The 17,776-nt window shown below is 41.7% G+C and overlaps 1 protein-coding gene across 2 annotated transcripts in view; it reads right to left on the bottom strand.

Annotated features, from left to right (window-relative positions):
* znf609a (zinc finger protein 609a) overlaps nt 1–17,776 on the bottom strand; it is a 341,741-nt gene that overhangs the window by 258,030 nt on the left and 65,935 nt on the right. The window lies entirely within an intron of this gene.

Raw genomic sequence — 17,776 nt, 5'->3', positions numbered from 1 at the left:
GAGTTAATTGACCCATCAAATCTGGGAAATTACATCAAATCTGATGTAAACATTTTGTGTTTTGAACGCTTTAATACACGAGAGGCGATTTACAACTGCAGTTTCCCAAACCGGTATGTAAATGCTTTCTAATGTTCGCACTGCCGAAGCCAGACCGTTCTCCACGTTTGTTTTTCATTACGGACAGACTAAAAGTATACTTATTCACGAATACGAGGTCTTCCAGAATTATTGGCACCCTTCATAAAACCGCACAAGCCCAGTGGATAAAGTAAACGTGACACGCAATTTACATTTTCCACTCACACAACAGGAGAAACTATTTCGTGCTGAGAACAACCTTTTAAAATATCTTCTCTCAAGTATATACTATACGCTAGTGTTGTCGTCAAGACCACCTAAACCGAGATCAAGTCATGACCAAGACCAGAGTGTATGGAGACCGAAACGAGACCAAGATTTGGAAGGGTTGAGATCAGGTCAAGCCCAAGAACAAAACAGGGCGAGACCAAGTCAAGACCAGGACCGGACCAGTGGGTGTGTGTGTGGGAGGGTTTGACGACTTTACAGTAACGAAAATTTCAAATTAGCAATGAGTCACATTACTGGTTGCATCTGAAGCAAGAAGTTTTACATCCAATCACAGTAATGTTGTTAACAAATAAATTAGACAATGCACATGCAATTTAGTGATATCTCCACAGTTGTGGTCTTGACCAGTCTTGAAATAAAATCCAGAGTCCTCTATGTCCGAGACCGAGTAAAAATGCGAGATGAGACCGAGACCTTCAAATAGTGGTCAGAGACCAGTCTCAGGTACTACAACACTACTATACACCCAAAACTATGTGGACACTTGACCTTCACACCTGTATGTGTTCCATCCCCAAACTGTTGCCAGATATTTGGAAACACAGATTTGTCCAGAACGTCTTTATATGCTGTACAATTTCCCTTCACGGGAACCAAGAGGTCCAAACCTGTTCCAGCATGACAATGCCTTTGTGCATAAAATAAGCTCCATGAAGACATGGTTTGCCAAGATTGGAGTGAAAGAACTCGAGTGTCCCGAACAGAGCCTTGGCCTCAACCCCACTGAGCAACATTGAGATGAACTGGAACGCTGACTGCACCCCAGACCTCCTCACCTAACATCAGTGTCTGATGAATGAGCACAAATCCCCACTGCCACAAAAATATAGCAAAAAGCCTTCCTGGAAGACTGGAGGCTGTTCTAGCACTAAAAGGGGACTAATTCTGTAATGGGATGTTCAACAAGCACATGACTGTGATGGATAAGTGTCCATATACTTTTGGCCACATACTTTGACACCACTATGGATTATTTTAAAAGAGCAGAGTTTTAAAATGGCATTCTTTCTCTCAGTTACTTTTAACACCATGCCCTAGTTCCCTGATGTAGAAGTATGGAATCCCTTTGTCACCCATCATCATGGGGAAAAACCCCAAAGAACTGTCAGCACAAAAGAGATCAATGGTTGTTGACCTGCACAAATCAGCTACTGGATAAAGAGAAAGAGAAAAAAAAAAGCATAATGCTTCTGATAGTTCACATAGATGATACTTTAGAATTGTGGCCATTGATAACCATCCAAGTATTTAACCCTCTGTGTTCCAGAGCTTCTCCGGCGAAGCTCGACAGCTTTAGAATGAGTAGGTCATGTATTTAGATAAATATCTTCACGAGTTTATCATCATACAAGCATGATAAACATATTGACAAACTTTACACTTTCCTATGTGCCCGCTGCCAAATAATAATATACTTTTTAAATGACCTAAATTAGATAAAACATAAAACTTGTCACCTTACTCAGTCACACCAGAGTCGGAGCGCTGAGCGCCCACTTACGCATTCATAAAAGACTGTTCACATGGTAACGGCATGATAATCACTTTCGCTCTTTCAGTTTTGATTGGTTTCTCTTTTGCGGTGGGAACGCCCACTGTAAACAGGATAAAATATCAGCCACAGTTTAGGCTATTTGGAGGTAAAACTTGTTGTGAGATGGCACGCGGATTTTATGTGCTTCAGATGATTCAGTTCAATCTTGAGAACTGCGACACTGATGGTGAGCTGTGCCTTATTTATTTATAACTTAGACTCGATCCAGCCGAAGATCAACTCGAGTAAATGTAAATATTTATTCTATTTATTATGAGCAAATCGGTTGATGTGTGTGTGCTGTAGTGCTTACACAGGAAAAATGACAGCAATTTTTCCAGAGTTAAAAGTATTTTCCTCAAAAATAGTTAATTTTGCTCCGTTTTGAGATTAGAAAGTAAAATTTGGAGTTGGAGTGGGAGCAACATTACAGAGTAACTGTGTAACAGAGTTGGTAGTGGCTCTGAACTGAGTAAAACAGTACAAGAGTTCATTTCAACCCATATGGAAAAGAAATAGAAGAAACATAAAAAATATATAATTTTCCATCACCTTCAGTTTATGTTTCATGTATTGTGCATCATATAAGGAATATGATTTACTCCTGAAAGTGGCCAGTTTTGCATTACTGTCCTATATTGTTCTGATAAATATGCAAATCATACAAGTTTCATTTTGTTCAAATTTACTAAGGATCTTATATCTGGTTTCACTGTTGTATGCTTTACATACAAGTTTCAGACAAAGGACATACAAATTGTATAAGATTTATCTACATCTTTTCCATATGGGAAGACACATTGAAAAGAGTCAAATACCAAAATAGAGTCAAATACCTGATAAATGAAGCTGTTGTAAAAAGCAGTTTTAGAACTGTGTTGGAATGTGTGAAAAAACATGACCTTACCCACTGTGACTCGACCTGATGGGATTAAGAGTTGGCACGGGAGGGGTTTTCACTCTTCTCATTGAATGGAATGGAATTTTTTTTACTCTTCTCATTGAATACCCCTCCCACTGCCAACCCTTTATCCCAAAACAATAGGACATACATTTTTTTGATGGCCAGTTAATTGTCCAAATCAACAGGGCAGATTTAGGCTACATCCACACGACAACGGCAACGAGATGTTATTTAAAAATATATCGCGTCCAAATGGGCAACGATCAGTAAAATATCAGGTCCATATGGCAACGCAACGCTTGCTGAAAACGATGCAATACACATGCCACACCTCTAGGGGCGCTGTAAGACGGTCCCTTCGGAGACACCAGAACAATAGACGTAAGGACGCATGCGCATAAACTATTATGCGCGAGACTTCATATTAGCCACAAAGTCAGGAAAATCTGTTCGTAAAATTACATTATAATGACCAAATACAATGAAAAGTATTTTTCCAGTCTCACCTGTGAAAGGTAATCCCATGTGATCTCGTTTGGACGGCAAACCTGTTGGTACAGTTAAACGCAGCTAATCTTTATTCTCCGCTTTGACCTATCCAATATGGCGGTGAGGATGACGTATGATTCTACGCGGAAGGCGGCGTCTTTAATGGTCCGGAATAAATTGAATGCTACACGTTGATGGATTAATTTGCTCTTCTACGCCCTTTTTGAGGAATGTATTGTCGGACTTAAATCAACATCTGAAGAGGTGAGATCACTCCTTTTTTTCCCTATTTTTGCTGGCGGGATTGACTCTGCCCTAAGGGCAGAGTCTCTCTCTCTCTCTCTCTCACTTTGCACCATTACACAATAAATATTCACAGTGAAAATATTTTGTAAGCGCGTTTCATGAACCAAGTTATAGGATTTGTTGACAACTCGCATCAAGTTCGTTACACTTCTACCCGGCGTGAAGCACTCACAGTCATGTGGTTGTGACGTCATCGTAAACAAATCCGTTCTACTCATCCAGACGACTTCACAACGGCAACGTTGCCAGATCTTTCCACTCTGGAACCCGTTCTCAAAAAGATTGCGTTTTGGGGCACCCAAAACGCCGGTGCTGTGTGGACGCCAGGCCTAAACGATAAGCAATTGTATCGGAGTCACCTGAATCCGTTGCCGTGTGGACAGGGCCTAAATTTTTGTACTTGATCCATTCCTAAGACTGAACAGAATCACCTCAAGTGATCAAAACGGTTCGCCACAGTGGGTAAGGTCATGGTTTTTTTCCCCACATATTCCAACACAGTTCTAAAACTGCTTTTTACAACATCTTAATTTATCTGGGTTTTTTTGAAGTACAATCACGATATACATCCTACATGGATATTATTGTAGCTGAACACACACACAAAAAAAAAATCATATGACTTTGAAAAAATACTGCTTAGATTTGTTGAAACTAACAACAAAATCAGAGCATGTCAAAATCATTAGAGTGCCAGAAAATACCCTCAGACCGCAGAGGGTTAAAAAACCCAAATTTTATTTATTAACCCTTTCTGGGAAATTAATGTACCTTGTTTCTAATTTGGCAACAGCATGAAGCAAAGACTTGTTGGATCACCTGCTTTAATGAACCGAGGCAACATGTTTAAGAGGCAGAATATGGATGACAATAAAGGTTATTTAAATCCTAACTGATTTCGTTTTGCAATGATATGTGGAATCACGGGCGGCACGGTGGTGTAGTGGTTAGCGCTGTCGCCTCACAGCAAGAAGGTCCTGGGTTCGAGCCCCGTGGCCGGCGAGGGCCTTTCTGTGTGGAGTTTGCATGTTCTCCCCGTGTCCGTGTGGGTTTCCTCCGGGTGCGCCGGTTTCCCCCACAGTCCAAAGACATGCAGGTTAGGTTAACTGGTGACTCTAATTGAGCGTAGGTGTGAATGTGAGTGTGAATGGTTGTCTGTGTCTATGGCCGAATCCCATTTCACCCCTTGGCCCAACCCCTTGGCCCTTCCCCTCCATTTTGCGCGTTCACGTGAAGGGGTAGGGGTATCCCAATCCCAGTTAATGCAGAGGGGTAGGGGAAGGGGTAGGGCTTCTGTACCCCTCCAAACGGAGATTTTCCTGGAGCTGACTCCGAACGAAGGGGTTTGAGTGATTTCCCACAATGCCATGCGGATTTCAGCGAGATTTCATGCGGATTTCAGAAAGATGGCGGTTCCCGCGGCGAAAGATTGTCATAAATGTATTTTCTCCATTATTTACGTATTTTAAAGTTGTTATCCAGAGGAAACACGCCGCTTGATTCGCTTTCGAGCTGAGAATGAGCAGCGATTTCTGAAATCCAAGCTGCTGCTAAAAAGCTTTGGGAGTGAGTATTGTTTTCGGTTGCTTTACTGCGTACGTTTTGTTCTGTTATTCTCGCTTTTATTGTTTACATGAGTGTTCTGACACCTCATTCTGTCGGATGTGGTGCACGAAGCGCCAAAGATATCCCATTCAGTGGTGTTAGTTAACAAATCACACCCTGCCAGCAGAGATTTCTGGTTCTGCCTCTGGCTCTGACTGTAGCGACTGGTCGCAGCCAATGACGCATTTGGTCGCGTTTTGCTAATGTAAACGCTGACGGAGGTACACGATGACGTATGCGATCGTTGAAGGGCTATCCCAATACGTAAGGGTTGAATTTCAAGCCCTATCCCTTGTAGCTCAGTTTCAAGGGGAAGGGCCAAGGGGAAGGGGGAGGGGAAGGGGTAGAAATTAGAATTGGGATTGGGCCTATGTGTCAGCCCTGTGATGACCTGGCGACTTGTCCAGGGTGTACCCCGCCTTTCGCCCGTAGTCAGCTGGGATAGGCTCCAGCTTGCCTGCGACCCTGTAGAACAGGATAAAGCGGCTAGAGATAATGAGATGAGATGAGATGTGGAATCACACTTTGGGCAGCTTCACTGGAAAAAGTAAAAAAAAAAGTAAAACAGAAGGTACATCACCAAGTGTCTATGTTTATCAGTGACTAAAGATGATGATGATAGACAGGGCAACTTTTTGGACAGTGCTGCTGGGCAACTGCGCTTCAACACTTTCCCATTGAGATTGGGCAACAATTTCTATCTGAATGATTTTGATTGTTTTGGGCAACTTTTTAAGATCATCCAATCAGAGTGCTAGCAGCAAATGACATGACCACCTGAGAGCTTCTGAAATTTTCAACAAAGATTGCAGCGTCTCAACAGCACTGAAGCAAAGAGAGAGACAACTTATATATTTTCATGGCGGTAAGTTATGCGTAAACCCAAAGTGGTGAATTTACCTCATCAAATGCTTAGAAAACCAACAGATATTTATTTTTGTGCGCTCAGGGTGTAATTAAGATGTCAGGGGGGTTTGTTTGGTTTTTTTTTTAGCCAAGTGTAAACTGCCGTTAGCTAACCACCGTGCCGTGGAGATTGAATGGGGTTTAGCTAACTAGCGGTGTTTTTTGCTAACACAATAAGCTGAATGTTATCGCTAGGTATGTAGGGATAACGTTCGCTCTCTTGCATCAAGTTAAAAGTGATGGGCAGCTCATGATTTTTGTTTTGCGAGTTGTAAGAAAGACTGTCTAACTTATTGTCTGATCTAAAAGTGACAGCTGCAAATGTTTCAGTGTCCATCTTTGCAGTGTCGGTCTCCCTGGCAATAGATTTGCTCTGATCTGATTGGTTGTTGCCAACTGTCTGTTGCCCTAATTAGTTGCCCTGTGTCTCACCTGGTTGCCCGTTGCCAACAACACTGCCCAAAAGGTTGCCCTGTGCATCATCACCTTAACACTTTATGGTAACATATATATCTCTATCACTCTCAGCGAGTTCAAAACCTCTTTTTTTTAATATCACTGCTATGCGGCTGGCACCCAATTCATGCTCTCTTTTCCTCCTGAAACACTCATCTCTCTTTCCTTAGAACGCAGAACATCCGGCAGACATCTCGACACGGATGGCAGCTCATCAGTGGGAACTAAATACCAGCAAGATTGAGATGCTGTAAATCTCTGGAGACACAACCCCATGTCAAGATCTCGTGATCTCCCTGGGGAACTTACAGATCACAGCATCTGACAATGTCATAGAGGCCACTCACTTGCTCATTCAATCCCTTGCCATCTCAAGATTGGACTACTGCATCTCACTCCTAACAGGTCTTCCCCTGTGTGCCATCCTCCCTCGCATCTGATCCAGAACGCAGATGTACAGCTTGTTTTCAAATTCCACAAGTTCTCCCAGACCAAGCCATTGTTGTGTTCTCTCCACTAGCTTCCTGCATCAGATTTAATACAAAGATGACCGCCTATAAATCGAAAAACAGACCAACCCCCACCTACCTGAAGGCACTTTTCAAACATCACTCTACCCCACGTTCCCTTTGAGCCTGGAGAGCGGCTCGGCTGTATCCACCATCCCACGAGATACAAGGAAGTTCAGACTCTTCTCTGACCTGGCAACCTGGTGGCTGAATGAACTTCCCCTGAGTCACTGATTGTCGAAGCACGAAGATCTCTCTCTCTCTCTTCACCAAGCACTTAAATGCGCACCAATTTACAAACAAACCTTAACTTGCTTTTGTTGCTGCACCAGATTTTTGCACCAACTCCTTTCGAACAGGGTTTTAGCTTGATAGACCCTGACCTATTTGATCTAGCATGAGAATGTTTTTGACAGAGGCTTCAGAGCACTTCTGGAAATCGCCCTGCCAATTACTAGAAGTACAGCACTATCTGGACTGCGTTAAAATGCCTTCGTTTGTTCCCGATCACAAAGCGCACACATGAAAGGAGACGGAGTTTTCGGAAGGATGTCAAGTGGTGTCTAGTGATGGCCACAGGTATTCAACTAATGGACTACTATATAATTCCTGATCAATTAATAAAACAATACGGCGAAATAAACACAAGATGCGCAAGAAGGTAGCTCCATATGTCCATGTTCAGTACATTTCGTCTCTTTGCAAGAAGGAAAATTAAGTACCCTGGCTGAGTTGATTATGAGTCACTTGGCAATGGAAACGGTCACAAAACAAGATCACAGGCTTATTACTGTACCATGATGTTCCATACGATGCAGATTTTCAAAACCCTTGGCTCAATTTGAAAGTGTCTTATCAGAGCCCAAGGCGACCTTGTAAACCACAATTATGATCATCAGAAAAATGAAACGTACAGAGACCACTATCAAGAAAATAAATAACACAGGCAATTTTATTATAAAGATTTCCACACTATTACCGCACATTAAAGTTGCAGTTGCACATTACAGCTTCTAGATATTGCGTTTCAGAATCGACGTTATTAACTTGCATATCATTTAAAGTGTACTTATGAGGCACAGTAGAAAGCGTGTCCGCTGAACTAATGGATGCAATTTGCTTATTAGATTCTGCACAAGATTAGAAAGAGTCTCTGAGCAGTGGAATAGGAACAAGCGAGGCAACATTAGGACTGGAAAGTCTTCTTGAAGTAGCATAATTGAGTTAAGTGTAATCATCAGTTCAAAACAATGAACTGAGATCGGTGTCAAAAATCCAGACTCTCTTTAAAGGTCAACAAACACTAGCTTTTTATTTCTATTAAATGTGAACATTCACTGCATCAATGCAAACAGACTTTCTATATGCGTGAGATTTCATTGTCCAGCTTCTGTTACAGCAACAGACACTAAACATTATTTAACAAGTTATTCACTGAAGCCGAAGAGAATATCGGTGAATAATAACCGAGACGACTTCGTCTTGTTTATTATTCGCCGATATTCACTGAGCCTGAGGCAGATAATCGTTTTAGTATAAATACACAGGTGATTTTTTTAATACAACCCCGCCTTTCGCCTGTAGTCAGCTGGGATAGGCTCCAGCTTGCCTGCGACCCTGTAGAACAGGATAAAGCGGCTACAGATAATGAGAATGAGACAACCCCAATTCCAAAAAAGTTGGGACAAAGTACAAATTGCAAATAAAAACGGAATGCAATGATGTGGAAGTTTAAAAAGTCCATATTTTATTCAGAATAGAACATAGATGACATATCAAATGTTTAAACTGAGAAAATGTATCATTTAAAGAGAAAAATTAGGTGATTTTAAATTTCATGACAACAACACATCTCAAAAAAGTTGGGACAAGGCCATGTTTACCACTGTGAGACATCCCCTTTTCTCTTTACAACAGTCTGTAAACGTCTGGGGACTGAGGAGACAAGTTGCTCAAGTTTAGGGATAGGAATGTTAACCCATTCTTGTCTAATGTAGGATTCTAGTTGCTCAAATGTCTTAGGTCTTTTTTGTCGTATCTTCCGTTTTATGATGCGCCAAATGTTTTCTATGGGTGAAAGATCTGGACTGCAGGCTGGCCAGTTCAGTACCCGGACCCTTCTTCTACACAGCCATGATGCTGTAATTGATGCAGTATGTGGTTTGGCATTGTCATGTTGGAAAATGCAAGGTCTTCCCTGAAAGAGACGTCGTCTGGATGGGAGCATATGTTGCTCTAGAACCTGGATATACCTTTCAGCATTGATGGTGTCTTTCCAGATGTGTAAGCTGCCCATGCCACACGCACTAATGCAACCCCATACCATCAGAGATGCAGGCTTCTGAACTGAGCGCTGATAACAACTTGGGTCGTCCTTCTCCTCATTAGTCCGAATGACACGGCGTCCCTGATTTCCATAAAGAACTTCAAATTTTGATTCGTCTGACCACAGAACAGTTTTCCACTTTGCCACAGTCCATTTTAAATGAGCCTTGGCCCAGAGAAGATGTCTGCGCTTCTGGATCGTGTTTAGATACGGTTTCTTCTTTGAACTATAGAGTTTTAGCTGGCAACGGCAGATGGCACGATGAATTGTGTTCACAGATAATGTTCTCTGGAAATATTCCTGAGCCCATTTTGTGATTTCCAATACAGAAGCATGCCTGTATGTGATGCAGTGCCGTCTAAGGGCCCGAAGATCACGGGCACCCAGTATGGTTTTCCGGCCTTGACCCTTCTGCACAGAGATTCTTCCAGATTCTCTGAATCTTTTGATGATATTATGCACTGTAGATGATGATATGTTCAAACTCTTTGCAATTTTACACTGTCGAACTCCTTTCTGATATTGCTCCACTATTTGTCGGTGCAGAATTAGGGGGATTGGTGATCCTCTTCTCATCTTTACTTCTGAGAGCCGCTGCCACTCCAAGATGCTCTTTTTATACCCAGTCATGTTAATGACCTATTGCCAATTGACCTAATGAGTTGCAATTTGGTCCTCCACCTGTTCCTTTTTTGTACCTTTAACTTTTCCAGCCTCTTATTGCCCCTGTCCCAACTTTTTTGAGATGTGTTGCTGTCATGAAATTTCAAATGAGCCAATATTTGGCATGAAATTTCAAAATGTCTCACTTTCGACATTTGATATGTTGTCTATGTTCTATTGTGAATACAACATCAGTTTTTGAGATTTGTAAACTATTGCATTCCGTTTTTATTTACAATTTGTACTTTGTCCCAATTTTTTTCCTTTTAATAAACATTCATTTCAAACTTCAAAAGCGGTATGCAAATGTACATTTTTGTGACGCCGAGTCACAAAATATTTTGTTTTGAAACAGATAAAATAAATCACAATCCCACCTTACCTTTGAATAGTTTTAGACCAAACTTCATAGCATCTTTAGTGCTTTTAGGAACAGCATTTTCTTTTATAATTTGTAACTCTTCCTCAGTGACAAAGTGATTGGCCGCCATTTTCCCAACTAGCTCCAGGTGATTATCGAGAAATAGTCCGAATTTCTCGACCAATCAGTGCATGTGATTTTCTATAATCACCTCCATATTTATACTAATAGTAATTAACTGCTGTGGCACTTACTACAAATTATAACCATTCAGGAAATAATCATTCTATAATTTGCTGCATTACTCACAGGCTTGAGGCTAAGGAGAGAAGTTCAAGTGAAAGTGAATCAGTCAAGTCTCAACAGATAAATAAATGCTATGTCTCAATCGTGTTGTGGCTCAACAGTGTCATAGAACAAATAAGGAAAACGAAGCTCCTGAGTGGCGCAACGTTTATTTAATAATTTAAAACACACACATACACACACGTTCATCCTATCATCAGGAGACTATCAGACCGAAAACCTCACAATGCCACAGCCATCAGTGCCCGAGAGTCCAAAAGAGCAAAACACGGCTATGTTCTCCAGTGGTGGGGGTAATAACATTACGCTCTCCTGTAGATCAGAGTGGCATTAACTGATTGTGGGCCTCTGCGAGCTCATGTATGCAGAAGAGCGCTTCACTGCCCGCTGTTCAGTAGCATGAGCAGCAGATTGAAAAGATGCAGTAACTGGCTTCACCCTACCGAGGTGGTAGTCGTAATGTATTAAGGGAGAAGTAGTTAGCGGATGGGAACTGGCAAATGACCACACATTCATCTTCAGTAATGATTTACCCTGGCGGTGGAGCCAGAGTTTATCCTCACAACAGTGAAATACAGCCTGGACGGAAGGTCAGTCCCCATTGCAGGGCACCATGCATGTACACATTCACACCTCGGGGCAATTCAGACCAGCCATTCCATCTACTGGCATGTTTTTAGGAAGAAACTGGAGGATGGACAGAGCATCAGGGATCGACATTAACTTTTTAATTCACTTGTCCAGTCAGACAAGCAGCAAGAGTTTTCACTTTTCCCGACTATAACCTTTTTATTACCATGTATTTACTAGTTCAATGAAAGGAAAGTGGTTAAAGTTTACCTGCTTCTTGATATAGTTATGATAATCAATCAATCATTATGCTTTAATGATTTATAGTTTTTCAATAAAACTCAAACTTTAACTGGAACAATAAACAAAAACTATCCAATGCCCCATTATGGTGCATGCGTTCTTATAACCTATGACCCGATATGCAATTTTAAGAGTTGGCACTGTCGACTTTTTCACTTTCTTTTGACAAAATGAACCCGAAAGAAAACAAGCTGGACATGATAAGGGTAACATGCTGTGAATGAAAAACCATAAGTGAATTCAGCACTGTTATAAAATTCCCGCGAAATATGTTACAACGTTTTTGTGGTCGAGCATGTGGACCATACAAAAGAAAAATACAATGAATGTCCGAATGAAATGAAGATTCACCGCAGATATTTATTATCAAGGTATTTGATCGCCATTTCTCCGATTTCAATAAATTCAAGGTCTAATAATCTACAATTAGATATTACGACGTGTTTTTTTTTTTTTTTAAACACACCGCACCTGTTGTACTCTGTTTCCCTGGAATTTCGTAAAACGATAACATGGCCGAATCACTGAGATGACTGAACTAGTTTTGTTGGAATGCTATTGATGTAACTCGTGAATAATTTCCATAAAAATTGTGATCGTCAACAAATATTCAACTTGTCCAACCCATCGGACAGGCAGATACAGATCTGACTTGCCCGGACCAAACATGTGGTTGTCCCGGACAGTCAGACTACCATTAACGTACATGCACAAAACCTCCACACAGATATTAACCTGAGCTTTACAGTTTGAGCTGGGGCTCTGGAGCTGTAAGATGGCAATGTTACCCACGACACCACCATGCTCCCCTGGCATTGGCCAAAAACAATAAAAAAAAATACGGGGGAAAAACATGCAACCGTTAATAATATGATTACACAATGCGCACTACTAATCACTTTTACGGTCTACAATTGAGATTAACTTGAAATATAACCTATAAGCAGGCGACGCGGTGGTGCAGTGGTTAGCACTGCCGCCTCACAGCAAACAGGTTCTGTATCGAACGGAATTTATATGTTCTCCTCATGCCTGTATGGGTTTCCTCTGGGTACGTCAGTTTCCTCCCTCAGTCCAGACATACTGATTAGGTCAACAGGCTACTCTAAACTTTCCGTAGGTGTGAAAGGCCAGAGGTACAGAAGCGTGAAATGGAAGACTGTCAGATTAAAGAACTCTTTCTTTCCCACCGCCATTAGACTCCTGAACAGCTGACAGGAGTCTATAACCATGGACTACCTCCCTGTAAACTGTCCTTGACTGTTTACATTTGGACACTACTGCCCTTTTTCGCTGCTACGTCCTATCATTGCCTTATTTTTGTATTATACTGCCTATTTTACCTTTATTTTGTACTATATTACTTTTATTTTGCTTTTACTTTGTATTATTTCTTCCAACTATCTCATCTCATCTCATTATCTGTAGCCGCTTTATCCTGTTCTACAGGGTTGCAGGCAAGCTGGAGCCTATCCCAGCTGACTACGGGCGAAAGGTGGGGTACACCCTGGACAAGTCGCCAGGTCATCACAGGGCTGACACATAGACACAGACAACCATTCACACTCACATCTACAGTCAATTTAGAGTCACCAGTTAACCTAACCTGCATGTCTTTGGACTGTGGGGGAAACCGGAGCACCCGGAGGAAACCCATGCGGACACGGGGAGAACATGCAAACTCCGCACAGAAAGGCCCTCGCCGGCCCCGGGGCTCGAACCCGGACCTTCTTGCTATGAGGCGACAGCACCAACCACTACACCACCGTGCCGCCCTTCTTCCAACTATTTATTGTTGAAATTTGGCATTCATGGCGGACGGCAAACTAAGAATTTCATTGTGCAGGACGACATGTTCCTTACTGTGCATATGACAATAAACACTTTGAATCCTGACAGTCTCTCCAGGCCACCTATGAACCACAATGGATAAACCGGACTGGAAATGACTGAAACGACTCCCAATACTCCATTATCACAACATCAGTGAGATCCACTTGTTAAAGCAAAGAGCTTTGAAACCAGCGGTCACTAGCAGCTTTAATATCGTTAAGAAGAACAACTTTATTCATCACACACTTGTGAAATTCCTCTCTGCGTTTAACCCATCTGAAGCAGTGAACACACACATGCAAGGAACGAGCACACACGCACATGCCCAGAGCAGTGGGCAGCCATGCTAACAGCTCCCGGACAGCAGTTGGGAGTTAGGTGCCTCGCTCAAGGGCACCTCAGCCCAAGGCCGTCCCATATTAACCTAACCTTTGAACTGTGGGGGAAACCGGAGCACCCGGAGGAAACCCACACAGACACGGGGAGAACATGCAAACTCCGCACAGAAAGGCCCCCGCCGGCCCCGGGGCTCAAACCCAGAACCTTCCTGCTGTGAGGCAACCGTGCTAACCACTTACACCAGCGTGCTGCCCAGAAATGGGAAGTCATTTATATTAGCCCCTTAAATGCCCTTGGTTGAGTCACGTATGTCATGAAATCTTTTACTGATGTGCCTTATGACGTACGCTACTCATCATAAACACCTCCTTTTACGTACCTTACATGGCACATTACCACGAGTTGGCCTAGTGGTTAGTGTGTCCGCCTCTTGATCATGAGTTCTATTCACAGTCGCGTCATACCAAAGCCCATCATAAAAATGGTACCCAGTTTCTTGGAGTGCATGGGCCTTTGGTGTACATTGTGTTTTCAAGTACTAGTAATTCATGTTTATGGACAGGTTCTCATTGACCAGACCCGTTGTCTTGCTGTTGTCTTTTTTTTTATTACTAAAGTTATTTTTACTCTACAACAGTGCTTTTTCTATACTTATAATACATAGGGCCAAATTACTCAATTCTGATTGGTCAATCAAGGAGGGCTTTTTTCCTTAACACGGGGCCGTATTTCTGAAATGCTATTGGCTAGTTCGTTGCTTGGTTACGGTTACAAAAATTAGCAAATTGTGTCAACAAAATGGCTTTTGTAGAGAAGTTCCAATAAAATTTTGTAAACCACTTTCAAAATCCTCGTGTCATGTCGCCGTGTCATGATGAAAGACGCTTTAGAAACTGATTCAAACGTGCAAGATAGTTTTGTGCCCTGATTGGTTTAGAAAACGTGAATGACAAATGTTGTGAACTTGAATGGCTTCCAAAGTATGAATTTGGCCCGATATATTATAGACAAGTAATCGTATGGTTCCTCGTAAAATTAAGGATCAATTTCACTCATGATTTCAAAGTTCCGAAATTGCCCGAGTCGCAAAACCACTTGTGAAATTAATCCTTAATTTTACTCGGCCCCATACGATTACCTATGGGTCCGTCTCAGAAACTGGGCTCTCATTTGGGACGTTATGGTCAAAACATTTTTTTTCCTAATTTTTTTTTTTGCATTTACCTAACACTCAATGTTTCTTTTGTCATGTTTAATAAGAATAGTGTCTTGCTTTATCTGACCTCCACTGTGGAAAACTTTTTTGATTACAATTCAAATGCTTTTGTAAAATTGATTTACATATAAAACTAGACCGGACAATTCCCCGGGGGAAATTGTGAGAGGATGCAGTGCGCGAAGCAATTCGGTCACGCATGTTCGCTGGCCGTGAACGTGTGACCTGCAATGACGTTTCAATGCAATGATTGTGTGTGTGCTTGAGACAGCAGCCATCATGAAGAAGAGCTATTCAACAGTATGAACAAAGTGACTACAGGCGGAAATTAGCATGTACTGCTTTAACCTGGGACAGACATCTGTCCTTACCACAAGGATAATGTTTAATTTGTGCACTGTCCCTTTTAAAAATAAAATAAACTCTAAGAAGAGTGTTTGTAGTTTGTATGTACGAACAGAAGTGTTCCTAATAAAGTGGGCGGCTAAGGTGAGGCCTGTCGGCTGATCTCTTCTCAGTTTCACAGAGCAGCGGATGTTTGAAAAAGTGCTTTTTTTTTCCAATTAATTCCATAGAAATGAATGGGTTTTTTTTGGGACAAGTGTGACTACTACTTTTGAGAAAATTATGTCTGTAGTGTGAAATTTGTGGCTGAAAACAGTTTAAGTTTGAAATTTTGAGCATGATGTGTGTGTGCTTGAGACAGCTTTTCCCTCTGCCCCGTCACTGGCCCCAATCGGCATGGTGACGGGCCTGAACAGGAGAGTTAAGAGACACACACAAGATTATGTCAGGTTTCTGCTGTGTTTTGCTAAGAAGTAGGCCTCGAACAATCACAAATAACTCGACAACGAAAGCTTCTATTCACAAAATTCTTTCACAGTGAGCGCTAGAAGGGTCTCCTGAATAAAATGATGTATTTTTTTGTTTGTACTCTTAAAAATAACGACAATAGAGCGATTTAAAAACGAGTGACTTTTCTCTCATGTTTACAATGGGTTTCAATGAAGCCTGTCAGCTGCCCTGTCCTCAGTTTGACGCTTGTCATTCAAAAACCGTAAATCCTATCGTTTAGGTAGACACATTGTGTGAATCAGGACAAGTTTTCCTACAAGGATAATGTTTAATTTGTGCACTGTCCCTTTTAAAAATAAAATAAACTCTAAACTCTAAGAAGAGTGTTTGTAGTTTGTATGTACGAACAGAAGTGTTCCTACTAAAGTGGGCGGCTAAGGTGAGGCTGACACACAAGGGCTGGAGTTTTCTACTGTTTTTTTTATGAAGGACCAGGCCTCGAACAATGACAAATAACTCGACAACGGAAGCAGCTATTCACAAAATTCTTTCACAGTGAGCGCTAGAAGGGTCTCCTGAATAAAATGATGTATTTTTTTGTTTGTATTGTTAAAAATGAGGACGCTACAGGGAGTTAAAAACGAGTGACTTTTCAGCAACGTTTATACTGGGAGTCAATGAGGCCGCTCACCTGTGCTCTCCTCACTTTGAGGCTTGTCATTCAAAAACCGTAAATCCTATCGTTTAGGTAGACACATTGTGTGAATCAGGACACGTTTTCCTACTACTTTTGAGAAAATCATGTCTGTAGAGTGAAATTTGTGGCTGAAAACATGGTTTAAGCGAGAAAGTTTGAGCTTTTTTTTGAAGCCGCCTACACTCTAAGCTTAACGACCCTCACTGGTGTGTAACGCAATAGACACCCATTCAAAAGCCGGATTTTCTCCCAGAAACCACATGGCGTTTGAACCGGGCCTGATCCGAAAGTGTAAAACCTAGCAGAAAAGTTGAATGCCAGATCCACAGAGGAGAAGTTTTCCTACGTTTTAGAGTTTGAATCATGTCTCTAGGTGAAAGCATGCCAGAGCAGTGGATGTTTGAAAAACATTGAAAAAGTGCTTTTTTTTCAATTAATTCCATAGAAATGAATGGGGTTTTTTTGGATGATTTTTTCGCGACTACGTCGCGAAAAAATCGTATTCTATAGAGAAAAGTAATAGCATAGCGAGTCCGATCGAGCCGCACGTTTTGATACATTGTTTGTCTGTGTGCGACGTACTGTTATTGTGTTAATCGAAATCAAAATTTGTGTAGGAAGTGTAACAAATATAACACTAGACCGGACAATTCCCCGGGGGAAATTGTGAGAGGATGCAGTGCGCGAAGCAATTCGGTCACGCATGTTTGCTGGCCGTGAATGTGTGACCCGCAATGATGTTTCAATGCAATGATTATGTGTGTGCTTGAGTCAGCAGCCGTCATGAATAAGAGCTATTCAAGAGTAGTGACTGCAGGTGGAAATTAGCATGTACTGCTATAACCTGGGACAGACATCTGTCCTTACCACAAGGATAATGTTGAATTTGTGCACTGTCCCTTTTAAAAATAAAATAAACTCTAAGAAGAGTGTTTGTAGTTTGTATGTACGAACAGAAGTGTTCCTAATAAAGTGGGCGGCTAAGAACCTAGCAGAAAAGTTGAATGCCAGATCCACAGAGGAGAAGTTTTCCTACGTTTTAGTGTTTGAATCACGTCTCTAGGTGAAAGCATGCCAGAGCAGCGGACGTTTGAAAAACGTTGGAAAAGTGCTTTTTTTCCAATTAATTCCATAGAAATGAATGGGGTTTTTTTTGACGATTTTTTCGCGACTACGTCGCGAAAAAATCGTATTCTGTAGAGAAAAGTAATAGCATAGCAAGTCCGATCGAGCCGCACGTTTTGATACATTGTTTGTCTGTGTGCCACGTACGGTTATTGTGTTAC

This window comes from Neoarius graeffei, chromosome 2 (genome assembly GCF_027579695.1).
Source record: "Neoarius graeffei isolate fNeoGra1 chromosome 2, fNeoGra1.pri, whole genome shotgun sequence".
Taxonomy (NCBI): Eukaryota; Metazoa; Chordata; class Actinopteri; order Siluriformes; family Ariidae; genus Neoarius; species Neoarius graeffei.
This window is presented reverse-complemented; position numbering and strand designations above follow the sequence as displayed.